The 11,583-nt window shown below is 29.8% G+C and overlaps 1 long non-coding RNA gene across 1 annotated transcript; it reads left to right on the top strand.

Annotated features, from left to right (window-relative positions):
- The first annotated feature begins 424 nt into the window (after positions 1-424).
- LOC149787423 (uncharacterized) lies at positions 425-10,352 on the top strand. The gene is made up of 2 exons (XR_016425164.1): positions 425-9,909; positions 9,948-10,352. It is a non-coding gene; the product is annotated as an uncharacterized LOC149787423 (long non-coding RNA).
- Positions 10,353-11,583: the final 1,231 nt, after the last annotated feature.

The raw sequence follows: 11,583 nt of genomic DNA, 5'->3' as shown, positions 1-11,583 counted from the left end.
GACTGCCTTATAATGAAGTATATTATACAGTACTCCCTCATTATAATGCTGTCCATGAAAGTTATAGAGTATAGCACCTTATACTGAGACTGCCTTATAATGAAGTATATTATAAATATAATTTTACTGCAATTTAATGAAATGGGGTCCATATAGTTGACTTATAACAGGAATTATGTTATAATGAAGTGCCTTATAGTGAGCAAGTGCTATATAGAAATCTGTCTCAAATTTACTTGCACATAAAACATTAAATATGTGCTTATTGTTTATATTAGTAATTTAAAACTTCTATTCACTTTAATGGAAACACTTTTCTTGTGCATTTTTGTTTATATTACAAATATGTTAAATGAACATTACTAATGCAGTTTGCACTTAAAAGAAAAATCATATTGAACTCAATATTTTATAGTTTTAACATTCCATCAACACATTAATTCCTTAGGTTCTCTGCTATGCATGCAACAACTGATACAAGATATATAAAACAGTCTTTTACTGTGAAGAACATTGTTGGGAAAATGTTGCATTGAGAAGAAGGGTTGATTTCTGTCACACATTAATTTTTACCCAGTAAATATGTTATATAAGATCATTTTGCATTAGTATATATAATTTCTGTACTATTATTTTAAAAATTACTCTTTGTTATTCAATCATTGCTAAGAATTTAATGCTAAATCAAACTGGAAATGATAATTCTGTATTTGATTTTGTGAAAATTTTCTATGAGGACTTGTGTTATTTAACAAACAATATGCATAACATTGTATATATTTAAAAACTGACTTCATGTGAGAATAAGTTTATTCACATCTTAAAATATGTGCATTTTTTCTCAATTATTTGAACAATGAATATATTTCACAAATATGTTGACTGATATGCAAGTTATTTAATTACTGGCCTTATTTTGTATATGAGGCAGCTGTAGATATTGCAAATTATTGTGGGAAGGATTTATTGTAGCTTTCTTATTTTTCCCCCAATAGTTGACTTCATTGGATTGAAACTCTTGTGAAAAAAAACTTAAACCCATCATGACTGTATAAAGATAATGTTTGCCTGAGTGTCCCAAATTTGCATAGTTTTGTTTTGTAAACATTGACATTTCATGAACTAGTAACATATTTTTGTAAATAGACTTTATATTTGTAGGCTATGTAGAAGAGATTTTTAATACAGATATGTATAAATACGCAATTTGTGTAAATATTAACTGAAATTATTGAAGGATGACTTTGGTTAATGGGAACTTTAAAACTTGTCTGTTTATTTTGTACTTGTACTGATAATTTATATAGATTGTATATACATGGAGAGAACTCATTAATTTGAATATCAGTAGTTCATTTGTTGGACAGGTATAAATTCTTAGTGAATTAAGAGTCATGGATTATTTCTGATCTACATGTACATGTATTATAATGTATAATAATTTGTAATATTATCACTTTGCATGTAACTAGATTGGTCTGCATTGTGTCACTTTGCATGTAACCAGATTGGTCTGCACTGTGTCAGTTTGCATGTATCTAAATCAGTTTACTTTGGATGACTTTGCATGTGTCTAAATCAGTCTGCATTCTGCTTGTCCTATAGAATAGCTATAATTGTAAGTCATATAGAGATGTTGTTCTGTTTATATTCTGTGTATAGAAAATAACTTTGGACAATTAGTCACAGTTCATAATTGACTATTACTTAAATGCATTAGGTATATGTTGTAAAGATTGTCACATTGCATCAAAGATGGCTGTAATTTATCCTGCAAACTCTGACCTCCAAATCAGCTATGTAGTTAAAACTATTTCCTTTATTTTCTCACTCTGAATTCAATATGGTAGATTCTGTTAACCCTCATGAGCATGTTTTAAAAAGGTGCATGCCATTGACAGAAAGGATTTTAATTATCTATTATGCAAAGTCATTTCAGGATAATATAAAACAGGTATTCAGTGTTCTACTTAAAAACATTCACACTTTTTAACATTTCAGCTTGCATCATAAATAGACCTGCTGAATGTTGTTGCACATAAACTTCGATTTGTATATATGCTGTAGTTAGATATTTGCTTTCTTTTGATATAACAGTGTAATATAACATGGAATACTTCATAGCAGGCATGCATGATTTGTACATCTTCAGTAAGATTGGCTTTTTTAATTACCCTGCATAAAATGTATGTAATGAAGAATGTATCTTTATCCTGAAATCTTAAGTGGATAATCCAGTCTTGCAGCCATCTTGATGACTTCAGTTCATACATAGGTTTTTATTGTTTTTTTATTGATTGTCATTTGTCATGCATTTTTAAAATGTGTTACATTTATAAGAATAATTGTTACTTCTAATGACAGTTGCTATTAAGGATGGTTTTTATTTTTATAGGAAATCCTTTTTATTGTCATAGATATAACTGATATAAAAACGTATTCTTGCTTAATGACTTCTGCTTTATATAGAATAAGTTAATGAAAGTGAGTCCTGTAAATAGGCTTGTAGATAGGTTTATACATGTTTTTAACATGAACAGAAAGAAAAAAAAATGTAATCTTCCCATTTAGTTTGCTGATAGACATGGTGTAACCTGTATATATAAAACAGTAAGACACCTTTGCCGTGTGTTGGTATTTTTTAATAAATTCATGATGTACGATTTTGGTCATTGAACCACTTAAAAAATTAGTTGAAAATATTGAAAGACTAGGCCACCCACCCCCATCAGGTGATTTAACCACTATACATAAGCTCAAACTCAAACTCTTTAATTTGTGTAGCATACTTACACTGTATCTACATAGTGAAATTTTGCTGATAGAGGAAATGAAGAAAATCCAGAAAGTTTTATGATTCTAAATTTATTTTAATCAAAGCAACAGATTAATTTTTTCTAACTGAGCTTCATTATCAAACATGAGAATATGGGTCTATGATCTGGATAGGTTGATGTATATAACATACACAAGAATATACATAACATTTTGCTTCCCTTTTTTTACCAAGAAAAGTGTAAATAAAATTAATTTACATAATTTGTAGCATTTTATTAAATATGTATTAAAGTATTCAGCAAATGCTTTATTATCCTCACAAATTTAAATTAATATGTTGTTATTTGACTTGAAGAACTAATTTGTAGTGAGTGTTGCATAATTATTTCCCAAGAGAAAATCTTCATATAAGTACAAGTAAGAACAAGATAAGAAATCCTTAATTTTGAGTTTGAAAGTAGTTGGAATGTGAAGGTTGTACTTTCTGTTTATTATTAAAACAAACAAATCATATTGTAGAGATATACAGGTCTTCATCCTAATTCCTGTACTTTTGACATGATTGACGTGGAGAGTAAGGCAAAATTACAAATGTATATGCGATATTCATGTACAATTAAATATAATCATATTCTTCTAAAAGTGTATCTTGTTTCAGGTATGTCACTTGAGATTTGTACACCCAAAGTTTTTAAGTCAAATGTCCTTAACATTTATGTTAATTTGTATTGTGTTTTTCCACTGAGTTTTTCTACTAGTTTCATAAGGAACCAGTCTAGTTTATGTCATCACTGTCATGACTATAGCCACAATAGAGAAACTTGAAGGAAAATGGCTTCCAACAATTAATAACATGCTGTTGATAAAGAATTATAATTTCACTTGCAGCACTTTTTGTCTCATTTTTGGCAGGTCTTGTTTTCTGAATTATATCACTGAAATAAATAAAATTGATTTCAGTCAACATTACTTAAAAGTAAAATCACTAAATTTTATCTCGTTTTTGTTGTGTATGTCTTTGGCAACCTATATATGCAACTGTTGGGAATAATATATCATGGCATATGTCATTTATACCACAGTATCATATAATTTGTACAGTGTTATATATATATATATATATATATATATATATATATATATATATATATATATATATATTAATACCATGATATTCAGCAATACATATGTGATAAGTTATGTATAACTGGTAATCTGTGTCACTGTGTTATGTATCTTGCTATTAAATAGTTATACCATAGTATGTAATTATTATATAGACTAGTTATACCATAGTATGTAATCATTACATGGACTAGTTATACCATAGTATGTAATTATTACATAGACTAGTTATACCATAGTATGTAATTATTACATAGACTAGTTATACCATAGTATGAAATTATTATATAGACTAGTTATACCATAGTATGTAATTATTACATAGACTGTTGTATTAATTAGTTTAGACCACAGAATCAGATACTGTATACAGCAGGGTGAATTCATATTTTGCTGTTTCTAATATATTATGCAGTATTAATGAATGCTTACCTCAGTATCAAATAGTATATACCTTTGTGTTAAATAATATAAACCTTCATGTCAGACACATTTTCAACCAGTGAATGAAAGCTTGTGGTAAGATTTTTTTCTCCAATTGCTTCCATAGATAAGTGTGCTTATATTTGAGAAAACTAAGGAAGATGATAATATTATTTTGTTCAGTTACTTAATTATTTAATAATGGTGGCCACTTTATTCCTCACTGCAGACACATTTTGGGGTGACTGTATTTAGAACACTTGATGGACCACTTTACTTGTTAACCATGATGTATTTTATTTTATATTGTGGAATTTATTTATTATTACCATGGTGTGCATCAGTGATTGAGGTGTAAAATCTTTAATATTGATTGGATTGACCTAGTCACTAACATGGTATTTAACTATGTGTTATTAAAAGCACATTATATATTGTTAGTACCACGGTGTGTGTATGTATATATCTATATATATATATATATATATATAAGTAATAACTGATTCATACAGTAGTATGAAATAAAATATACTGTTGATCATAGTCCCAGATCGATTGAAATGAATGACTTGCCATTCATGTCCCCAACCGCTTCTTAAAATATTTTAACAACTTCTGCCCAAAGGGATGTAACTCTAATGCAGCTCAAAAACTGGAACATTTAAATGAATTAACTCAAAAGTATCTCTGACCATGACATAGTCAGTATACAGACAGTCAAGATTAAATTAATTAATTTTTACCCAGTAAAAAATCTTGAAAAACTCTTAAAACAAAATTCTGAAGAACCAAGATCAGAGAATTTGAAACCTGCTGGTGTACAACTCTGAATGTAGTTTTTCACAGTAATGGGCTTTCGTTACTACATTGTCAATAGGCTGTTAAATAATTGAGAAATAAAAAAATTATTTAATGCTTTTTAAGGCCATAAATTACGTATTTTGACTTAAAGTTACTTAGAGTTACAGTAATATACCACGATGTGTCATTGCATATTTATTAAAATATGTTACCAGGGTCTGCAAATCTGAGTGTATTTTTGATTTCTTTCATCAAATGTATGCATTTAATATAAAATAAAAAAAAAATCCTCTTTCATATATTCGCTACATGATCGAAAAAGTGAACTACCTGCATATGCAATCTTTTGTCTCAGTGAGGAAATTATATTTTACAATAAAAACTAAAGTTTAGAAGTGCAGTAAATATGCTATTTAAATATTTTGATGGCTTTAAGATAAATGTCCTGATATAGGCATATGGTTAGTAAGATAAAAGAAATAATATTGGCATATGATTTGTAAGATAATGAACTGGTATAGGCATATGATTTGTAAGATAATGAACCAGTATAGGCATATGATTTGTAAAATAAATGAACTAATATAGACATATGATTTGTAAGTCTATTAAACATAAAATAGAAAGGTAGCTATATTATATGCAGTTGAAACCATGTGAAAACAACTTACTTATGCTTAAACATATGCAATAATATGTTCTTTTTTTAAATGGTTATTTTTGGATCTAGGCTATGTCATATATACATGACAAGGAATTAAAGAAAAAGAATAAAAAGAAAGAGCCATAGTGTAGAGAAGCATGATTTTAGTAAATATTTATCACTTATTATCTTTATAATTAATTAATATTTTCAATATACAGTAGATTACTTGATACAGTTACACTTTTATGTTCATGTTTTGTACACATTTAACAGAATTTGCAGATTATATGAAATGGGGAATAGTTTTAGCAATAATATAGGTGTAATTTTTAATTAAATTAGTTTTTATTTTTGGTGTTTATTTAGTGGAATCAGTATAAAGTGATTACTATCAACTTGAATTTTAAGATAATTTAGTGTTTTACTTTGATCAATTACTAACCCAGTTGAAGAATAACAATTCAAAATAGATCAACTTTTAATCAGATTTGCATTCTATGAGTTTTTGGAAGTTCTGGGAAAGAACTTGTGTACATTTGACTTGGTTATGGTTTTAGTGGCAATTAAAAAGAAATCATGAATTTCCCATAGCAATGTTGATGATGCAGATGATTATTCTTATTACTGTTTTTGTTGTTGCTACAGCAATGTGTGTATTTTGGTTGCTACAGCAATGTGTGTATTTTGGTGAGAAAATTCACTAAAACAAGAAAAATAAACATGACCAGATAACAAGATTAAATGGGTTACTAAGAACTTGTCCATGTGTCAAACATAAATTGTATAACAAAATGTACAGATACATTCATGGATTACTAAGAACTTGTCCATGCATTAAGCATAACGTTCTACAAACAAAATAGCATTATATTGAATGTTACTCTTCATATACTTCCACTCAAATACAAATATATAATGTTTTCGAAAATGGTTCTCAAGCAGTTGAATATAATTGATCTGATATAAGATACATTGTACTTAATGAACCATAGAGAACCTGTCAGTGATGGCACCATCTTTAACTGTTTATTGCTAAAATGATCAATTTCATTTGACATCCTTTCAGTAGTCTTTCAGCAAAATTTTGTAATTTAATCTGGTAACAATATTCACTTACATGACCATACAGACTGAAAGAAAACCATAAACATCAATTGTATGGTTAGATTTTCACATATGTTAGCTGTATTTGCAGCTTTATCAGATACATTCTCAAAGGGATTGATTGATTATGCTATGCTAATGAATGGGTAGCATTATCACTTCTATGCTAATGAATGGGTAGCATTATCACTTCTATGCTAATGAATGGGTAGCATTATCACTGCTGTGCTAATGAATGGGTAGCATTATCACTGCTATTCTAATGAATGGGTAGCATTATCACTGCTGTGCTAATGAATGGGTAGCATTATCACTGCTGTGCTAATGAATGGGTAGCATTATCACTGCTGTGCTAATGAATGGGTAGCATTATCACTTTTATGCTAATGAATGGGTAGCATTATCACTGCTATGCTAATGAATGGGTAGCATTATCACTTTTATGCTAATGAATAGGTAGCATTATCACTTCTATGCTAATGAATGGGTAGCATTATCACTGCTATGCTAATGAATGGGTAGAATTGTCACTGCTCAGAAGATGTATCAATTGGTAAAGTTGAACAATTCATATTTCTGTATTGATCCAAACTTTAATCAGACTAAATTGTCATGGTATTTTATAAGTGCTAAGTTTGGAGCAAGTCATTGTGATCTTTGGCAGCATATAACCAAGAAGACTGTACAGAAGGTTGATTTCTGCCCAGTTTCTATGAGCAAAATATTTGTATTCTTCTTGAAAGGTGTCAGTCCGTAAGAAGATTATACAGATCATTTTAATGCATTCATATGATGAACGACATGCTGAAGGTTTTTGATGTAGTCATGTTTGGTATTTTGCTGCATTAATGCTTGGTTTTTTTTGTTGTATCTTCTTAAATGGTATATAAAAGAACAAGAGTATTGTATTTTCCTAGCTTTTTTTTTTTCAGAAATGATCTAAATGACCTATCAAATAACTTGAATTAGTTGGATAAGTAAATACAGTGGAATGTCAGTAACTCAGACACACAGTTTGATAGGTGCCTAGTTAAAGTCATCATCCTGTCACCTTTAAAAAAAAGAGAAATAAAATTCTATGTTTTATTAAAATCTATATTACAGATTATTTCTCTTACTAGCAAAAGTATGGAGTCACAGTTTTGACAACTTTGATTTGGTCCTCTAACTAATTTATGTATTATATTGCTACCATGGATGATTTGAAATAATGTTTAAAACATCTTGACAATGAAATTCTGGAATAAAGTAAAAAAATTTAAACTGTCATAAATTGGGATGGGGCTGTCATTTTGTATATAGACTTTTTTATTCCAAAAGCTATATAGCTGTCTTCAGGATCTTGTTTTATTGAAACCATCTTAAAGAACATATTATAATTGAATATTGTCTTGTGTAATGTATAGTATTATCAGTTTTAATTACAGTGTACACCTTGTAATTCATATTGATTATTTGTAATATACTTCAATCATAATAGCTGGTTGTATGTAGTAATTATTGAAATTTGTACATCATGAGAGCAGTCTTGATAAATGACAATACAGTGGAGTATATTGAACTTGATAACTGCAGCCATCTTTAATAAATTTAATACAGTGGAATATATGGCACTTGATAACTGCAGCCATCTTTAATACATATGAGATATGTGACTTTGTTTATAATTATTTTTAAAGAATATTGGTAAGGAAGTTTTTTGTTCCAATAAGAAATAGTTACTTTATATGAATTGGACAATATCAGAAGATGGCAAAAATAAAACCTTGTTTTTCCATGAATTGTCATTATTTAAAATTCATTAATAATTCATGAAATGTGAAAACAATTCACTTAAACAGATGTGCTGTTCGGAACAAAAAATATTGATCAATTCAAGAACTTTTTGTATTAATCTGACTTAAGGATGGAAAAAGTTAAAAAATACAATTGAAATTTATTTTAAAAAATACAATTGGAAAAAGTTTAAAAATAAAATTGGAACAGGTAAAACAAAATACAGTTGGAACAAGTAAAAATACAATGTCTAGTATTGTTTTGTTGTAATCATATAAAACATTTGGATACTATCGGTATTATAGAACAGGTTTTGCCAGATTTATAGTACAGTAATCACCGTAAAGTACATTAATGGATGAGTCAACCTTTAATGTTACAGTTTCTAAAGGAAGCGACCTAAGACTCACAGAGAGGATGTTTGCTTTCTGGAGTGAATAATGGATATATTTCATGGGGGGGTGAACATACATAAATTTCTCACTCACAAGATGAACTCATTATTCACTTTAAGGAAGCAAATTGTCTTTTGATTTTATGATTAAATCTATTGGCTAGAAATATGCATAACATTATGAAGTAGCAAATTTATTACTGTATCACTTGCAATAATATCAGCAATTTGACATTTATGTTCAATTTGTTTTGTGTACATTCAAACAAAACATAATTCTCCACCCCAATTCAAGGTAAAACAGCACATTAAAGAAATCAAAAATGAAGGAAATAAAGCTTATATTAGCCCATTGCTGGACTTGAAAGGGGATCATCTATTTGTGAAGATGCCCTATTTATTACTAGACCATGTAAGCATCATTCACAAGTTTTGACATTTCTCTGTCCTAAAGTTATCAACGTCTAATGATAGGCAGTGAAAAATATTTACTGATATTTCTCTCCAGTGAAATATTAAAATGATTTCTCCCAGAAAACCCAGTAATTTGTGGAATAGCTTAAAAATAAAGTAGATTCAAAATTAAAATGTCTCATTTTTGGTTGTATTGATTTTTAATAATGTTAATATTCTACATAAAGGGTTGATTACTGTCTGAAACTAGGCATGTTGAATATAAATGCTTCCTTAAATTTATTTTAATTTGTAAATGTTGAGAGGCAGGTCTCACTGATTGCCATAATGGATATTAATAAAACATTATAAAATCTTGTATAAACCCTGATATCAGAAAAATGTCTCCATTTTCTTGTAATCGAGCCAGTTCATTCTAAATTTTTTCTCTCTACAAGTCATTTTCAAGGTATACACCACTGTATTTAAGCTTAAGTCATTTTCAAGGTATACACCACTGTATTTAAGCTTAGTACATTGCTACAAGTCATTTTCAAGGTATACACCACTGTATTTAAGCTTATGAGCTACAAAGCAGATGGACAAGAACTTGATTTGCTTGCACACTTGAGTTGGAGTTTTCAAACTGTGATTTGTTTTCTTTCTTACGAGACTGTCTTGATAATTTGGATGGCATTCAGTCTTTCATTAAGGAACAGCTACCAATCACATGTTCTGAAGGTCAGGCATTTTGTAAATGAATATGTTTATTGTTTGTTGTTTTTTAAGTTGATGCTAATGTTGTATTAAGTACCATGTTGTTGACAGTTCAGTAGCTCTTGTATGATGGATTGCTCTCATTTCTGAGGTAAAATGGTTTTCTTTTGTAATAAACATATCTGACAAGAAGAATGTTTGTTCATTTTTTCATCTGACAAAAAAATTTAATTCTACACAAATCTCTTTTACACTAGTATTTCTTGCTGTCACTGTTGAAAATTACCCCCCCCCCAATTACAGTGCAATGCATGGAAGAAATCCAGCTCTTTTAGCAGTAGAACAGTCAGCCCGATGGCGAAAGTGCTTGCTTAAAACAAAATAGAGTGAATTAAATAATTTAAATAAAGAATATGATGATCATATCAAGCTCTTCATTAACATTGGAAACCTAGAAGCATGGAAACTGGCATCATTGCAAGCCATGTTAATCAATCTGCTATGCATCTTTATCACCCATAGCTTCCTATGCTGATGTTTCCTCATTTTTCATGAGCATGTACTGTAGAACCCATCTTGAAAGACCACCCATTCTGCCAAAAAATAATGGTCTCTCAACAGGTGGTCTCTCATTGCAGGTCATAATACTATATAGTCAATAAATCCATGCATTGAGAATAAGGTCTCTCAAGACAGGTGGTCTCACATAACAGTTGTCTTTCAAGACAGGTTTTACTTTATCAATAAAAATGCAGCATCAAACCACAGTGTAACAGTCTCCTACACATCAATGAAAGTACACATTAGTCAATAAAGGATTGCATTTATAAAAAAAACTTTGATTGGTTCACTCGGAAAGCATGAAAGGTCTTGTTATATCACAATGGCGACAAAGTTTTTCTAACTTGCCATGACTTTCTCAGCACAGGCAGCCAAGGGTCATGAATGAGCATAGTGTGTGCTTGCAACAATGGAAAACTGAAGACACTCCCATCCCATCCCGATGCTGTGCCAAGAAAAATTCTCAGAAGTTCTGTACTTTCACCGCTTCCACAAATATGTCTAACATGATAGTACAGTGGGATTGCCAAGAGTTTAAAGGCAGTCAATAGCAGTACATGTCTACTACTTTAGTTCACTCAGCTCAGCATTGTGAATGATATCTGCATCTGGAGCTCAGCATTGTGAATGATATCTGCATCTGTAGCTCAATGAGTTTTATTGTGAATGATATCTGCATCTGTAGCACAATGAGTTTTATTGTGAATGATATTGGCATCTGGAGCTCAGCATTGTGAATGATATTGGCATCTGGAGCTCAGCATTGTGAATGATATTGGCATCTGGAGCTCAGCATTGTGAATGATATTGACATCTGGAGCTCAGCATTGTGAATGATATTGGCATCTGTAGCTCAATGAGTTTT

The sequence above is a fragment of the Sinohyriopsis cumingii genome, chromosome 12 (genome assembly GCF_028554795.1).
Source record: "Sinohyriopsis cumingii isolate HCF-2022 chromosome 12, ASM2855479v2, whole genome shotgun sequence".
NCBI lineage: Eukaryota > Metazoa > Mollusca > Bivalvia > Unionida > Unionidae > Sinohyriopsis > Sinohyriopsis cumingii.
Note: the sequence above shows the minus strand (reverse complement) of the source record. Positions and strands in the feature narration are given on the sequence as shown.